Consider the following 17215-nt stretch of genomic DNA (forward strand, 5'->3'; position numbering starts at 1 on the left):
TACATCTTTTCATTATGCAAATTACATGTATGTGAATGACGAGATGGAGTACAATAAGTTTAAGGGATATTTATAGACTTCAAAATACAATATACTCGTATATCATCGCATGGAGTTGAGAGTGTGACTTAGGTAAAATGCTAAAGGCTACAGTATAACGAAAACCAAACTTACGGTTCCAAATACCGTATCTGATAAATGAATTATTCATTATACAACCGTTGGGACAAAAACACGATGATAAACATTCTGATTGTTTGGGATCAACTCGCCGATCTCATAATATTCTGCCAAGTGAATGCACTACCTCGACTCACCACTCAAAGTGAGGGTGTTCTATAATAGTCATATACATGTATGTCTGTGTGTTGGGCGAAGTCGCTGAACCTAGCCCCGTCTTTGGTCATGTGTTTGTGAAGACTGTCACCGGTGGGGCAGGATACGCTACCCTTTTCGAGAACACCTGGTATCAAAAAGCATATAGCCCGATTCGTACAAATGACAGATATTTCTTAAGTGTTTCTCTTTACGTGTAAGCAGCAGAATCTCTGTCCGTGTACGCAGTAGAGGTACTTCAACCTTACCATATCGTTTTTAATTTCAACAAAACCAGTCAACGCACAATCGTGTCACTGAAACACTAAGTCTTACATTTTCATACAAACTGTGGGAGTGGCGGCTGCAACTGATAGGGCAGGACATGCTTACCCTTTTCGTGAACACTTGGTGTCAACACTGAGTTTCATTGATCCATTCATATAATTTTAACCACAAGTTTGCCTTTTACGGCCAATGGAATCTGTTTCTGAAGATATTCGACACTGACTATTCTCTGTCGTTGGCGTTTATATTAATGGAAAGGGTTTTCCTATTTTTATGTTGGTACACTGGGACCAGATTCGGAACAAAGTTAAAACATTTTTTTTTTCATTTGTCAGTAGCCAACGCTCTGTTGTGGGTAATTCAATCAACAGGAAGCATCAACACGAGGTCGTGTTCGTGCTTTTTCAACAAATGTTCAAGTTGACATTAAGTTGTTTGATACATGTACATGTATGTGCCAGAATGAAGTAAAATGCAGTTTTATAAACGGCGCTCCACGAAACAATGTATGTAAACTGTCGCACATGGCCACAAATAAGGATTCATGCGTCTGTCTGTCCACATTGCTATTTTAGCAGGGCATGGTGTTCCAACATTGCAAAGACAGAAACAAGAGAGCCACATGTATATCTGCTTTCACTTTGACATTTCGCAAATATATAAATAATGTGAATTATCAAAAAGCTATACTGCTTATTTCGGATGTGTATTTATTTGAAATTGAGCACTTCAATGCAGTATACTCGGACCCCATGGTACCGCGGCATTCATCGTATCGCGGCATTTGTGATTTCCGATAGTTCACGCAGGACACGCCTCTTAGCGGCTGTCTATTAATGCAAATCAGTAGCCAGGAAGTGCTCACTTCGTAAACAATTTCAATTTCCTCGGAATGTTCCGTCTGCTGTAAGTAAGGAGTTATTAATCCGTTGATACATATTTCTGGCATCTGTTGTAATATTGCCTTACCCCCATCTATCAATGGCCAACGATATAACCCGCAGTTTCCCAAGTAAACTTTCTCTATCGACCTGAACTAGATCATCTGCATATTCATGGCGACTAATGAGGTAACGGAAGTTACGTAGTCCGCACATTTTTTCCCGCTCTGTGCCCAGAATCTATTGGGAGATCATAAGGGCCATAATGCCAAACTTAGAAATACGTTCTTCACTAGTAACCAAAAGATAAATACATACTTTGGGCATACTAGGAGTGCTTTTTATATATTTATTGTTGACATTTAACATTTTTCCATTTTGTGACAAATTATTGTCATCCAATTATTTTTAAACAATCTTAAAATATCATTTCTGATATTTTGATGTTGACTTATAAAAATATTTTTCTCTTACTTTTCGGTAAATATGCATTAAATACTTATTGCTGATAACACATTTAGAATTTTACTTGTGCTGTCTTTGCACTTGTCTGGACAAATCACTGATGTCTGGCATGATCATACCAAGTGGTTGGTAGAATTATGTCCTCTTTTTGTCCAATTCGGACCTCCATACACAACTTTTCTCTGTACCGCGATACGATGGAGTTCTCTCCCTTGTCAAACAGAGCGCGAGGCCCGGCTTTTACTCTGAGCTACTAATGTAAATAATGAACTTTTATCAGTAAAATATGCATTGTTTGATAAAATAAATGATATCTGATACAGAGAACACGAATAAACATAAAGGTTAGTGAGTGCATTTTGTTCCGTTTAGCGTACATGACAAGTACCGCGATACCCCGAGGTTGCAGGCTGCATTGTCTATGATGAACGTACAGGCATTGATCTCTCTCCAATACCACAATCTGAATATTTACAAAATCTGAATATTTACTTTGATATTTGTGAGATAAACATACATTTTCTGATGTTCATCGTTCACAATTGGCTTCGATTCACATCTTGATCAAACGCATATTTGATGGCTGTAATATTTGTTTTGTGATCTGTAAACTTAAATATTGCCACAACTGAAAAATAATAGAATGGCTTTGTTTGTGATAGTTTTCATTTGCAAATGTCAGACTGTTGCAGTAGCGCAAGCGAAAAGTCTGACATATATTATCATGCAGTCGAATGATTACATTTATATAAAAACGCGAAACTGTTAATTAAGATTATGTTTATGCGTACAAGTATTATGTATATGGTTGACACAATCGATGGAAAAAGGCTATTTTGCAAGAACACTGTCATAGCTCGGCGTGTCAGTTTGCTTTCCACAATGTTTCAGTCTGTCACTAGTCGTCATTCCATTGATTTCTACAACGTTTTAAGGTGTTAAATGCATTAGTGAGACAAAATAAATAACGGCTGCAGTCCAATTGCAAAGTGATTATTTTTGCTCTATGCCAGTCACTGGCGGTAGTTTCGACAATTCAACATGAGGTCCTCAGATTGTATGCAATCGAGTAAGCGCATCCTCAAATTAGGCAGTGTTTAACTTAAGGCAAGTGAAATGATTTTATCAGTCATTGGATATTCTATTTAATCATCCTTTATGATCCTTTATTCCAGCTATGAAAACATAACACCAGAAGTAACCATCTCCCACCTCCCTAATATTGGCCTTGTTGACAGCGGCATAATTAAGTCAATGTATGACAACGCAACGGAACTTTACATGCGTACAGCTACAAAACATTGCTGTTAGTATCAATACATGAGTCTATCTATTTCTCGTTTTGGGAAACTATTTGGGAGATGATATGAAAATATGGTTGATTAATACCACGTTGCACGTAAACAAAACTGACAAATAAAGCCTTATCCTTCAATAGACACAATTAAACGCTATTCTGGAACGTTTTCATAATTATTGCCGCACTTCATTTTTGTGTTTGTCATTGCATTAGGCTTCTGTAAGTACATATTCATGGCTGGATTAAATATTTACCTTATGTATTGGTTTCTCACTGTATGTAAATACGTCCCTCTCACAGCATAATGCAATTCATCTGCAATCACTGCAGAACTGCACAACGAACGTGTTCTATTTTCACCTGGAACTCATTACATGCACGTTTCTATGGGGAGTTTGTGATTGCAGGTACGAATCGGGGATGCCATTGATTTTTTGACGAGCAGGTATTTCTATAAGAGTCAAGACATTTCAATGTGGGTGGTATATTTATTTTCCACTTGACGTAATTGATGGTTTCCATTTGGCATAAACTAAATCAGTGAGTACTCTTTCAACTTGTGCCAGATTCAGGACCTGAGCCACCTAATCAATGCAGTATGTTTTTCAAACATTGTATCCCAATATATTGACATTTCCCGGCGCACCAATCCAAGTATTAGGGACTCATATTCTTCGGTTCCTGGAATTAGTTAGAGACAGGATATGTTTTCGGTCTTTGTTTCTAAACAAGCCGAAGAATTTCACGAAAAAATTTATTTCAAGCGTAAAACCTGCGGGGAAAATATTTTTTTGTTGAATTATTTATGCATCTAACCATATCAGCATATTGCAAACTTACATCCATAGTTAATGTGGCGGTTCAAGTTTCTCATAACAGACGCTACAAGATCATTGACAGATATGAACACTTGCAGCGATGCATGATTCACTTGTCGTAAGCCAGAGTAGCGGTTGAAGTAATGAGATAATATGATATTTACAATGACATGTTATTTAATATTAATACACAAATTTAAATTAATGTCGGGAATATTCTGTGTATGCCTTATTTGATTAGTTTATACCACTTCGTGGTTCTCCATCCATTATAGAATTTCGTGGAGAAATCAATGAAGCACAATATGAGATTCTTTTCTATTCCAATTTGATGTTTGGGCTTCCATGTGCAATATGAATATTAACTTATATTTCATCTGTTGTCTTCCCTCCTGTGAATTTACACTTTTACAAGTTCCATCTGTCATTGAGGTCACCTATACATACTGTTATATAAATTTGTAAAAAATGTTGTTTAACGCCGCGGAAAGCAATATTCTAGCAAGACACCGGCGATATGTAAAACCGGCTGAAGGTGTGATAGTTATCAAATCATAGAACGTGATCATTGATCCATGGTATCTCTTAGCACATGGTACCAATACAAACATAGAACCTCCATGCGTCCTGTCATATGATATCTATTTAAGAAATACGGTTCCAAATGAAATTCCTGAGAAGAATTATTCAATAACTTTCGAAATCCGGAAAACGCTTAATAGCCAAACGTTATCATTACATTTTGCATCAACTCTCTGCGTGAACTCAAATAGAGATAGTAAGTATGTGACGTCATTCGGTAATACTGGCGTAATGGCGTAGGTGACATAATATGATCCCATGACAGAGTCGCCTGATTAGCAGCAGGACAAAGTTATTAAAACAAAGTGGTACTCATAAATATTAGTCATATACGATGTGCTTGGAATATAATATTCAAGTCGATATTCCGAATGTCACATTTTGGATTGAGAAAAATAAGCAATCTCATGCAGATTAATATATTGATTCCATTCAAATTTAACAAGACAGAATGCAACAAAGATTCACATCATTCTCAATTGTATATAACACTCAGCAGTCCTGGTTTTAACTCTACTAATGCGGCTCGTATGTTTTACAACAGGCCTGGGATCTTCTGCTACACGAGCTGTATTTTACCTCAGGACATAACCCTCTTCTATCGATCTACAGTAAAGGGCGTATACACGGTCGAGTAGAATGTCTGACATAGCAATGGTAATGAAGGTCCATTGCTTTCCAGAGTTTGAATTAGATTCTTTGAAATTATCCAAGATGCTATCTGAACATCTTTCTTTCTGGAACTCATCAGCCGTGGCAGTTATAGCAGTTAGCCGCGTATATGGCCGTCCACGCTAACCTTTGCCCGTTGAAACAAGTGGTACTGTTAAATGTGGAAACGAATCCAGTGATAGACTCCACGGGAGTCGCACGTTGATACAAACAACTACGGCTGACAGCAATTGTCCAAGGTTGTCTTTAATGTAGTTTGCAATGCACGGATAACCTTTCCACAGCCACCAACCGTCCAAGACCCTTGGTGGCGTTTTCAGCAAATCTTCTCCCAGAAGTAAATCTGATGTTACAGGCGTCAAAATCATATTTCAATTGCTAATTTCCCCGTAAGGCCTTGAAAACGTCGAACAATGCTCCCCGTTTAAAAGCAAATGGGACGATTGATGTCTTTGTATGCTATAACGTTGATGGTTATTCAGGACTATTAACGCTAGACATCCACAAACTGTCGGATATATGACCGGATATTAAATTCCACGAATTCGGATATTCAAAGGACTTGAAGGGGTCAGAAGCGTCACTAGTATCCATGTCATCATCCCACTAGAAAGTATATTATGTTTTTATCACGAACAAACACGAAGCACTGTATTCGTTACTGCAGGTCATTGTGATCGCTGCTCAATTGGAATCTAAGGTTCAAATAACTGTCATGGCTCATATTCAGTGGTGTTGGCTAGGAAATTACCGGAACATTGTCATGGCATTTGCTAGGGCACTACGAGATTTTATGTTTCAGCACAATCAGACCAGACCAATTTCACCTTCTGCGTTACCTTCAATGCCACATTCTATTTTACATTCAATGCCACATTCTATTTTACCTTCAATGCCACCTTCTATTTTACCTTCAATGTCACATTCTATTTTACCTTCGATGCCACCTTCTATTTTACCTTCAATGCCACATTCTATTTTACCTTCAATGCCACCTTCTGGGTTACCTTCTATGCCACCTTCTGCGTTACCTTCAATGCCACCTTCTGCGTTACCTTCAATGCAACATTCTATTTTACATTAAATGTGACCTTCGTGCCACCTTCTGATTTCTCTTCAATGACACCTTCTGTGTTATTTCCATTTCACCCCCATGCCACAATCTGTGTCACCTACATGTCACCTTCATGCCACATTCTGTGATACCTTCCATGCCACATTCGTGCCACATTCTGTGATACCTTCCAAGTTATCTTCATGCCACCTTCTGTGTAACCTTCAATTCCACCTTCATGCCACATTCTCTGATACCTTCCATGTCACCTTCATGCCACCTTCTGTGTAACCTTCAATTCCACCTTCATGCCACATTCTGTGATACCTTCCATGTCACCTTCATGCTACATTCTGTGATACCTTCCATGTCACCTTCATGCTACATTCTGTGATACCTTCAATTCCACCTTCATGCCACCTTCTGTGATACCTTCCATGCCACCTTCATGCCACAATCTTTGTTACCTTCATACCACATTCGGTCATACTTTCCATGTCACCTTCATGCCACATTCTGTGGTACCTTCAATGCCACCTTCATGCCACATTCTGTGATACCTTCAATTCCACCTTCATGCCACATTCTGTGATACCTTCCATGTCACCTTCATGCTACATTCTGTGATACCTTCCATGTCACCTTCATGCCACATTCTGTGATACCTTCCATGCCACCTTCATGCCACAATCTTTGTTACCTTCATACCACATTCGGTCATACTTTCCATGTCACCTTCATGCCACATTCTGTGGTACCTTCAATGCCACCCTCATGTCAAAATCTTTATCACCTTCCATGTCACCATCATGCCACATTCTTTGTTACCTTCCATGCCGTCTTTATACCGCCTTCTCTGTTACCTACAATGCCACCTTCGTGCCGCATTCTGTGATACCTTCAATGCCACCTTCATGCCACAATCTTTATCACCGTCCATGTCACCTTCATGCCACATTCTTTGTTAACTTCCATGCCGTCTTCATGCCCCTTCTGCGTTGCCTACAATACCACCTTCATGCCACATTCTGCGATACCTTCCATGCCACCTTTATGCCACATTCTATGTTACCTTCCATTCCACCTTCGTGTCACATTCTGTGTTAACTAAAATGCCACCTTGCTGCCACATTAGGCGTTATCTACAATGCCACCTTCATGCCACATTTTGTGATACCTTCCATGTCACTTTCATGCCACATTCTGTGATACCTTCCATGCCATCTTCATGCCACAATCTTTATCACCTTCTGTGTTACCTTCCATGCCGTCTTCATGCGCCCTTCTGCGTTGCCTACAATCCCACCTTCTGTGATACTTTCCATATCATCTTTATGCCATATTCTGTAATACGTGACATGCCACCTTCGTGCCACATACTATGTTACCTTCCATGCCGTTTTCATGCCACATTCCATGCCACCTTCATGCCACGTTCTATGTTACCTTCAATGCCACCTTCATGCCGCATTCTGTGATACCTTCCATGCCACCTTCATGCCACTTTCTGTGATACCTTCAATGACACCTTCATACCACATTCTGTGATATCTTCAATTCCACCTTCATGCCACAATCTTTAACACCTTCCATATCACCTTCCAATGTTAGACCATATCTTTGACTTGCATTTAACAACCACCGAAGACAAATGACGGGCCAGAAGCCTAAGATAGATGCTGAGGTGCTTTGTTGGCCTTGGTTGGGGGATTTTCCTTGACAGGTTCCCATGGGTAGGCATGGAACAACTCGAAAGTGGAATAAACAATTGAGGGAGACAGATTCAATGATGGAGGCACAAAGACAGCATCTGACCAACCAATCAACTAGAACGGGTGTCCCTCGTAAAACGAATTACTGCATATTATCATAACGTTATTACATGTCGAATGTAGATGGCCAACTTAACATTGATGATGCAGTACATGGAGCTGCATAGTTATGAAATATATGTCATTTGTTTGTGAGACATCCCTTCTGTGTCAGGAGGTTTTTCTTTGACGAACCAAGGAACCAGAATAATGGCATACATCACGAAGTCATGACACCTTAGAAGAAAGAGCATGCTTGATTGTATCTCAATAGTTGTTAAATGTAGGCAACATAGGGCTGGAGCTGGTGGAATATTGTTCGACATTAAGGGTAAGTTGACCATTTGGGAGCCGAAGTCATCCCTCTTATCATAAGTCTTGTGGGGAGTATTTCGTCATTCTGAATCTTTATGCATAGATCTAAATATGAAATTGATGACGCAGTCTCACTGTCGTCCTTTCTAGTAAAACGACACACGGTGTTAAATATAGATGTATACTATATAATGACACACGATGGTACAAATGTACCATATGATGACAACACGATTGTACATATATCCTATATAATGACACACTGTGGTAGATGTATTCTATGTAATGGCACACGATGGTACATATACAATTGAACGACACACCATGGTGCTTATATACTATATTATGACACACGATGGTACATATATACGATATAATGACACACAAGGGTACACATATATTCTATATTGTTACACAAGATGGTAGATATATATTACATAATGACACACAATGGTACATATATACGATATAATGACACACAAGGGTACACATATATACTATATTGTTACACAAGATGGTACATACATACTATATATGATGACACTGGATGGTATTTCTACATACTATAATATGACACACGATGGTACATACATACTTTATAACGACACACGATGTTACATATACACTGTTTTCCAACCATAAGCATGACACACACGCGTACAAAATTGAGTGGAATCCATGTCGGTCCAATTGACTTTTGTCCACGCGATAGTTGAAGTACGAAAAACACTGTTTTTTTCCAAATGCCTGGCTCAGCAAATTGCCGATGATCTAAATATATTAAATCATGCACGTAAAATTGCAAACATATATTTTTTTCTTCTAAAGTTGTTTTTTTCTTCTGAAGGATCGCAGAGGCAAACGTTGATGAAATATACACACTGCGTTAGATCTTTTTTTAATGTGTAGGTGTTGTCGTTAAAGTATCAAGAGAGCCCAAGTAAAAAAAAATTCAATTGTTTTTTTAAGAGAAATCAAATGTCAGCTTGAGTATTACCCTTTGAAAACAACACTTAGATGAATGTGTGAACAAAATGACAGAGAAAAGAAAGGACAATTTTAGCCCCACAATAAACGAGTCTTACTCGATTTGTGGAAACAAAACACCAGCAGTGCGGCTGCTTCAAGTCTGACAACATTTATGAATGGATATTATATTCAGCTGTAAACCCAAAATAATAACGAATGTGCCTCGATGTACTGCCCAATATCACCCAGCTACATGCAGCGTGTACAATTGATGTGCAAATGATAGATATTTGGTTAAAAAATCTCATAAATCATACTTTCTGAAGTAAATATTTTGTTGCTACCATTCTTCTTTTTTCCAACAGATAAGGAAAACTAATATTGCAGCAGCGTTTTCGCGAAATAAATTATCTTCAATCCATCATAAATGGTCATCTATTTTATTTCTTTATTTTTTATGGAATTTCTTTATGGATTTGCATGTAGCTTCGAAATGGCTCACGACCACAGGGACAGTCTAGATATCCCGAGTTGCGTCCCTTTATCAAGCGGCGCTTCAGTTTCAAGACCCAGACATTCGATATATGATTCTCTATTGCACTTCAATAGAGATCATGAAAGCAACATAGAAGGTTACATTTGAATGTAATATGTCATCTTATAACCTGAAGATGACGTCATACAGTTTTTTGTCACTTATAACCCATAGAGCATATGGATGAAGACAGAGAAGAAGCCTCTAAGTCGCACAAATTATACAAGCTCTTTCATGGAACAAATATCTCTACAATATCAAAGTGTCCTGAATTTACCTATCTATGAAATAAATGCCAAAATAAACAAGACATCTAGCACGGAAGTATAATTGTAAATTTATCAATTGAAACAATGTCAATCACTTTCATAGTTGACGTGTCAAATAAAGTACAATTGTTTATTTATTCTTCACACATCTGCCCTTCACTGTAAACAAATGAATTTTCCACACCGCCAACATGACATGTCTTAAAGTGACGGCATAATTCGTGTCGGTTTCTATTTTCCCGACGACTTCTAGCAAAGGGTGTTCGCTGGTCTGTATTAAGAGTAGTAACGTTTTTTAAGATGGGTATTTATAACACCTGTGTTATTTCAATGTCTAACTGGCCAAATGAAACATATGGAAATGTAGTATATAATAGGTAATACACAGAGGACACTTGGCAGTACTTTATCGGGAAATATAGGAGCAGATGCAAGATCCATATTCATAAAATGGCAAAGTATTGTCACGAGTTTTTGTCTGTCTCAGAACACAGCCAAATACTCGAGTACCTCACACATGCAAGTGAACCGGAGATTGGTTTGATTCCTGGGCTCGTCGTAATAAAAGTAGTTAAAATATGGTACTTGTTGTTGCCCTGTCTGGCGCTCGACATTAAGGCGCCAAAACAAGGGCTGGTCGGTTCGGAGAGTGTATACTGTGTCTGAGTGGGGTATCCATGTTACAATACGGCATGATATCTCCGTGGCCTTGCACTATAAACCCGGCATAAGTCCAGACTAGTACAAGCAGTCACACACACACACACACACACACACACACACACACACACACACACACACACACACACACACACACACAAACACACACACACACACACACACACACACACACACACACATGCGCGCATGAACACACACATGCTCGCATGCACACAAACACGTGTAAGTGTACCATATCAATGCAATAATCTTGAATACGACGCTAAATCCCCTTTTACCTCAACTCACGATGCAATAAACAGTCCGCGCAAATGCCATTTTCCATTCTAGTACAAGGAACCACCGAATCGCTGCATCTGTGTAAATATCATACTTCACCCAGCTTCAGCAGCACCGATGTATTGGTGGGAGCTCGAGTACATTATCGGGATACAATTGCGCTGCACGTGACAAAAACGATTCGCACCCATTGGAGCTGAGCATTTAGCTGGCCATGTTAGTATATACAGCAGCAGACGTTGACATCGCAGAAGGCAACCCTGTGACAGCAGTAGTCCAATACCAATACCCACCACGCCCCGCTCACTGCAATATTTACGGTAAGAGATATAAAATGTCTGGCTATGAGACTGCTGTACATTCTTCTAACACCCAATAACAATGACTTCAAGGAACCTTTGAAGCAGCTTGTTCTTGTCAGATATGACAGATGGCAATGGGCTTCCTGTCACTGGCGATGCCAGCCATTATCTCACTACATGGAGGTTATGTCGACCTGCAGTCTGTTGGGAAACGTACGTCGATTAAAGGCAGCTTTTTGGAAGTGTCTTAAACATAATGTTCCAACTATGATGACAACGCATATGTCACAGACTGTTAAATCAGTCCTTTCGTGAAACAAATAAAAGCTTCAATCATTTAGCTTAATGACTATTAGGGCAAGTTATTGCTGAAAGTAATTACGCACTTTCAATAAGGAACAATCAAGAAGGAAAATAAAAAGGACAGTTTTATTCACATCCTTTATTAAACTACTTGCACCTATTTGTAAAACAGTGTTATGACCACTGCAGTCACACATGACTTACTGATCCGTTAAGTTCCGGGGTAGAATAGGTCATCAGCAACCCATGTTTGCCGAAAAAGGCAACTATGCTTGTCGTAAGAGGCGACTTACGGGACCGGGTGGTCAGGCTCGCTGACTTGGTTAAAGCATGTCATCGTATCCCAAGTGCGTAGATGCCAATCATGATGCCAATCACCGGATTGTCTGGTCCAGACTCTATTATTTACAGACCGCCCGTCATATAGCTGGAATATTGCTGTGTGCGGCGTTAAACAATAAACGAACAACCAAACAAATCTAAATAAGATAGTGCCAGGTGTGACCCTTCGTCCATAATGGCCTTATGTCGGTGGAATTGTCTGCCAGTGCCCAGTAACATTTACAACTTCATCATCGAAACCACAGGAGCGGTGATGCTGACACTCGATAGGAAGTTCCAATCTATTTTCTCTCGTACGCTTATACGACCGAGATCTTCAACCATTCTGACACGTCACGTGAACTTTTAATATGCCAGGTTTACAAGTGAGGATCACCGCTATCCATCAAACTTTGGAATACGTGTTTTCATCTTATTCATTTATGGATCATTTTTTTACAATCCAGAAATATATTAGACTGCGACTTTGAAGTTAACTGTCATGATGTGGGTAAATTTGCACTGTTACAAAACAATTACTTTTCTTAATATACACCAGGTTGAAAAATATGAACGTTAAATTTATGAAAATGACAGATATTTTGGTTTACGAATCCCGACAACCCCCCAAAATGAAAAGTGGATTGATTTTATTCTGCCGAATGTAAACTGACGAGTCACCAGTGAATAATAATGTGCACTGTGTTAAACTGCAAGATGATAGGTTACACAAAGTAAATCAACGCTACAAGCGTTAGCAGCGCTGTTCAAATGGCAACATATTCGCATACACTTAAGCATAACAAAACAAGTCCGTAGTCTTTCTAGTTTTTCAGTCTACCGAATAGAATTCATCACAAAAGAATCTGTAAAGCAGATCATTATAAATATTTTACCCAAAATGATTAAAATGGACAAGCTGGGACAGACAACATGTCGATAGATGAAAGCTTCAGAAAAATAGTCCACGACGTATTCTTTACATCTTGCGGACAAGTGGGGATTCTGGATTCGAATTGGTCCCCCGCAACCAATGCTGGTCGTTGCGGCGACTTTAGGGATTGGGTGGTCAATCATGGAGACTTGGTTGACGGAGTGCCATCGTACCCCGACGTCGTGGATTATTGTTCATAATATAAATCACAGCTGGATTGTATGGTCCAGACTCGATTGTTTACGCACCATCGTGATATGGTTGTAACATTGCTGAGCGGAAGGTTAAGCAACAAAAATCAACATCTCGCGATATCCATCTTGTGGAAATAGTTCGATCTATCATGCAGCCGATGATGAGGGGATAGTTGTTGGGATAGTATTTGATCCACAGTAGACTGTCTCTAGTTCTGTGCGAACTGACAGCAATATATCCAATAAGGTCCAATGTTAAAAGGCTTGCCTGATTAAGTTTCAATGTCAGCCCTTCAAACAACGGCAACGGCAATGTGTATTAGAACGTCGTGGATTATCTCCCTTTGACTAGCCGTGCCGTATGTTCAGTTGCTCTCGGGGATGCACTTGAAGTTTGTTTTCTCCTCGTGCCAGGATTAGCAAGCATCAGCAACATACGTTAACGTTTGTGTTTACAGATCTCTTCCGCATATGTCTCTCTGGCGCACATTCCACACTTACATGTCTGAAAACAACTTAAAACAAATAAAACATGAGCTAGAATGTTGGATCCGGTGTCTCTGGAAATTAAAGATGTTTTAGCAGACAATTTTATCCTGATTAGTGTTATTTTTCCTGGAGATTCCACCTTGTGGGACTTGCTTGTATTAGCCGCATGCAAATGAGAGCGGTTATGATGGGTGGTTAATGGTTTGACGTTGGAGGCTGCTGGGAAATGAGGCGGATTGCGGCATTTGGGATGTGGAAGGATGTTTAGGAGATGTGGAATATTGCTAGGGAGACGTGGAATGTTGCTAGGGAAATGTGGGACGATGTTGCGGAGATGTGGAAAGTTTCCAGGGACGTGCGGTGTTGCAGCGGGATGTTGCTGGGTAGACGGGGAATGTTGCTTGGGGACGTCGGATGTTTCTTGGGAGATGTATGAAGCTGCTAGGGAATTGTAGATGCTGCTAGGAGGATTTGCATGTTGCTAGGGAGATGTGGAAGGTAGATAGGGAGATGTAAGATATTGTCAGGGAGATTTAAGAGACAACATAGGAGATGTTGCTAGGGAAATGTGGAAGGCTGCTAGGATGTTATTGGGGAGATGTGGAAGGCTGCTAGGATGTTGCTAGGGAGATGTAGGAAACTGCTAGGATGTTGCGAGGGAAATATGGAAGGCTGCTAGGATGTTGCTAGGGAGACGTGGGAGGCTGCTAGGATGTTGCTAGGGAGATGTAGGAAACTGCTAGGATGTTGCTAGGGAGATATAGGAGACTGCTAGGATGTTGCTAGGGAGATGTGGAAGGCTGCTAGGATGTTGCTAGGGAGACGTGGAAGGCTGCTAGGATGTTGCTAGGGAGATGTGGGAGAGTGCTTGGGAGAAGAAGGACGTTACTGAGGAGAAATTGGTTGTGGCTAAGGATATTTTGGTGGTGGGGCTGCTATGGAGATGTGGAGTTGTGACAGGCTGTTAAATTATTGTGGGTAGATGGTAGGGTATACCAAGGCTGCTTGGGAATTTGGGAAAATGCTAGGGAGATATTACAGGCTGGTAGGGATTTGTTGGAAAATACTAAGGACATTTGGGAGGATGTTAGGGAGTTGTTGGAAGTTGATACAGAGATGTGGGGTGATGTTAGGGAGATGTGAAAGGAGTCTGTGGAGATGAGAGAGATGCTACGGAGGAGGATGGGGTAGATTGATTGGTGGGGCCTGATGTATTGGAGACTTGAGGTGTTTTTGTGTTTGGTGTTTCGGTATTGTGTTTTGGTGTTTCGGTATTGTGTTTTTGAGATGTGGACTGTGACTCGGAAGATGTGGGAAGCATCTCAGGTGATGTGGTGGTATTGCTTGAGGTATAGAATGTTGCAAGGGGATGTAGGACGCTGTTACAGAGAAGGATGTCTATAGGGATGCCTCCCAGGCTGGTGGGGAAGGATGGTTCGTGGTACGAGGGATGTTATTTAAGGACTAGAGGTGATCGGTTTTACGAATTAAGGTCAGTAGAAATATATAATAAGATTAAGGACAAGATAATAATTGAAATACGGACTTAGGGCATGATCTACGGGGTAATTGACGGAGGTATGCCAGCAATATCGATCACTGTGGGGAAAATCATAAATGGACTTCACACATTGTACCTTCTAGGGAATAGAACCTGGATCGTAACGAACTGACACTTTAACCACTGGACTACCCCAGTGCTTCATGAATCAAGTGATACGTTTATGATACGGCTTCCCACGCTTTTCATAGATGTGGGAAAGATAATTCAGTGTACGGTATGGTGCCCGTTTTGCTTCAAGATGCCGCTTCTGCTAAGTCGGTGTACGTTACAAAGTTAACATTTCTCCGTGAGAATGTAGCAAAGTGTCAGATTCGGCATGTAAAGGTTTATCATTCATTTGCTTTTTAGAAATGCATACGTGCAATTTCGACTTTAGCTCTGTCCCAGTTGGATGCAGTGCGTCCTTTTTCTGATTGCCCTCAATTGACCTGAAGCATAATGACATCGTGCCGAGTGATGGTGCAGCTATACAGACCCATGCCTTCCATTGTTGCTGGCGTAATGGTCTGCACTGGTATGCCACCAGTCTGCTTGTTTGGCTTGCTTTAGGTGTCTGCGAATGGGTGACACCTCACATATTCCGACATGTTATCAGTTACCGTAACAATGACTGATGAATAGGACAACCGACACAGATTGCTGAATTGTGAACCATCTGTCACTGGTGGTTCGTAAATCGCATTACGGGAGAAACAACTGCACATATATTCTTTGCGATTATCAATTCACACTTAATGCATGCAGTGTTTAAAACGGTCGTACATTTCCGACAGAAAGGTTACCTGTTGTGTCAGGGACCGTTCTTCAAGAACTCCACACAGATACTCACTCTAGCATGTCAGTATTGGCTTATAGCTTTGTCGCGATGTGGATTTTGTGGGCGGTAAGCAGCAAGGTTAAGCAAGTAGGTTAGCGGTTTTTTAAGCAGGAATGAAAGATGTCGCCAAGTGTCAGCGGCTGTTCTATTATCTCGCCACGAATGTCTAGGTGCGTGGTGCTGTGATCGAGCAAGATGGAAAGACACAGTGGGAACCACTGACAGTTGCTGTTGCCATGACTGAAGGTATTGCACTGTACTCATCTGAATATCTTCAGCTATCGTGTGTCGGCTGTAATATCCCTTCTCTGTCACATAACATTCCAGAAAATAATTTATGAATATCATGTTGTCGCGCAGAATGTGGCATGGCGGGCATGCCCCGGCTGGTTACTGCAGAGTATACTGCTGCCGTTGCACATCTTCAATGCAGTCAGGGAGCAAAGGCTGAATTTCAGCTGTATTCACCTGTTGGGATAAATTCGAGTGCAGTACATGTTTCTGTGAAAGTGTGTTTAGTAGCGAGTAGTGTGGACCCAAGTTGTGAATAAGTGGTGTATAAGCGAGTGTTAAAGATTCCTGAGGTATAGCAGAGAGGGTTGAGGGGGTGAAAGGTGCAGGAGTGAATACTGTAGGAGCGAGAAGTGAGGGTATAAGGGTCATACGACTCCTACTCAAAAGCTGTTTCATCAAGCTTACGACATTCACGGCCTCGGTTTTGTGGTAGACATGTGGTGTACATTTCTTAATTTGACGCACCTAGTGACATTATGATGTCCAGTGTAATTCATTTTTTTTTATTGTACCATGTGTGCCCGTTTTTTTTCAAGTGAACAATTGACTTGGTATCATCCCTGTATATAATGATTCATAAACGCATGCTAATGATATAACCGGAATCGTATAGTTGACTTTTCTTTCAGTAGATATTCCTTATGAGTGTGTGAGTGAGTGAGTGAATATGATTTTACGCCACGTTTAGCAATATTACATCAATGTTACGGTGGGGGACACCAGAAATGGGCTTCACACATTGTTTCCATGTGGGGAATCGAAC

Source organism: Haliotis cracherodii, unplaced genomic scaffold (genome assembly GCF_022045235.1).
Source record: "Haliotis cracherodii isolate W230 unplaced genomic scaffold, xgHalCrac1.p SCAF_2, whole genome shotgun sequence".
NCBI classification, from domain to species: domain Eukaryota; kingdom Metazoa; phylum Mollusca; class Gastropoda; order Lepetellida; family Haliotidae; genus Haliotis; species Haliotis cracherodii.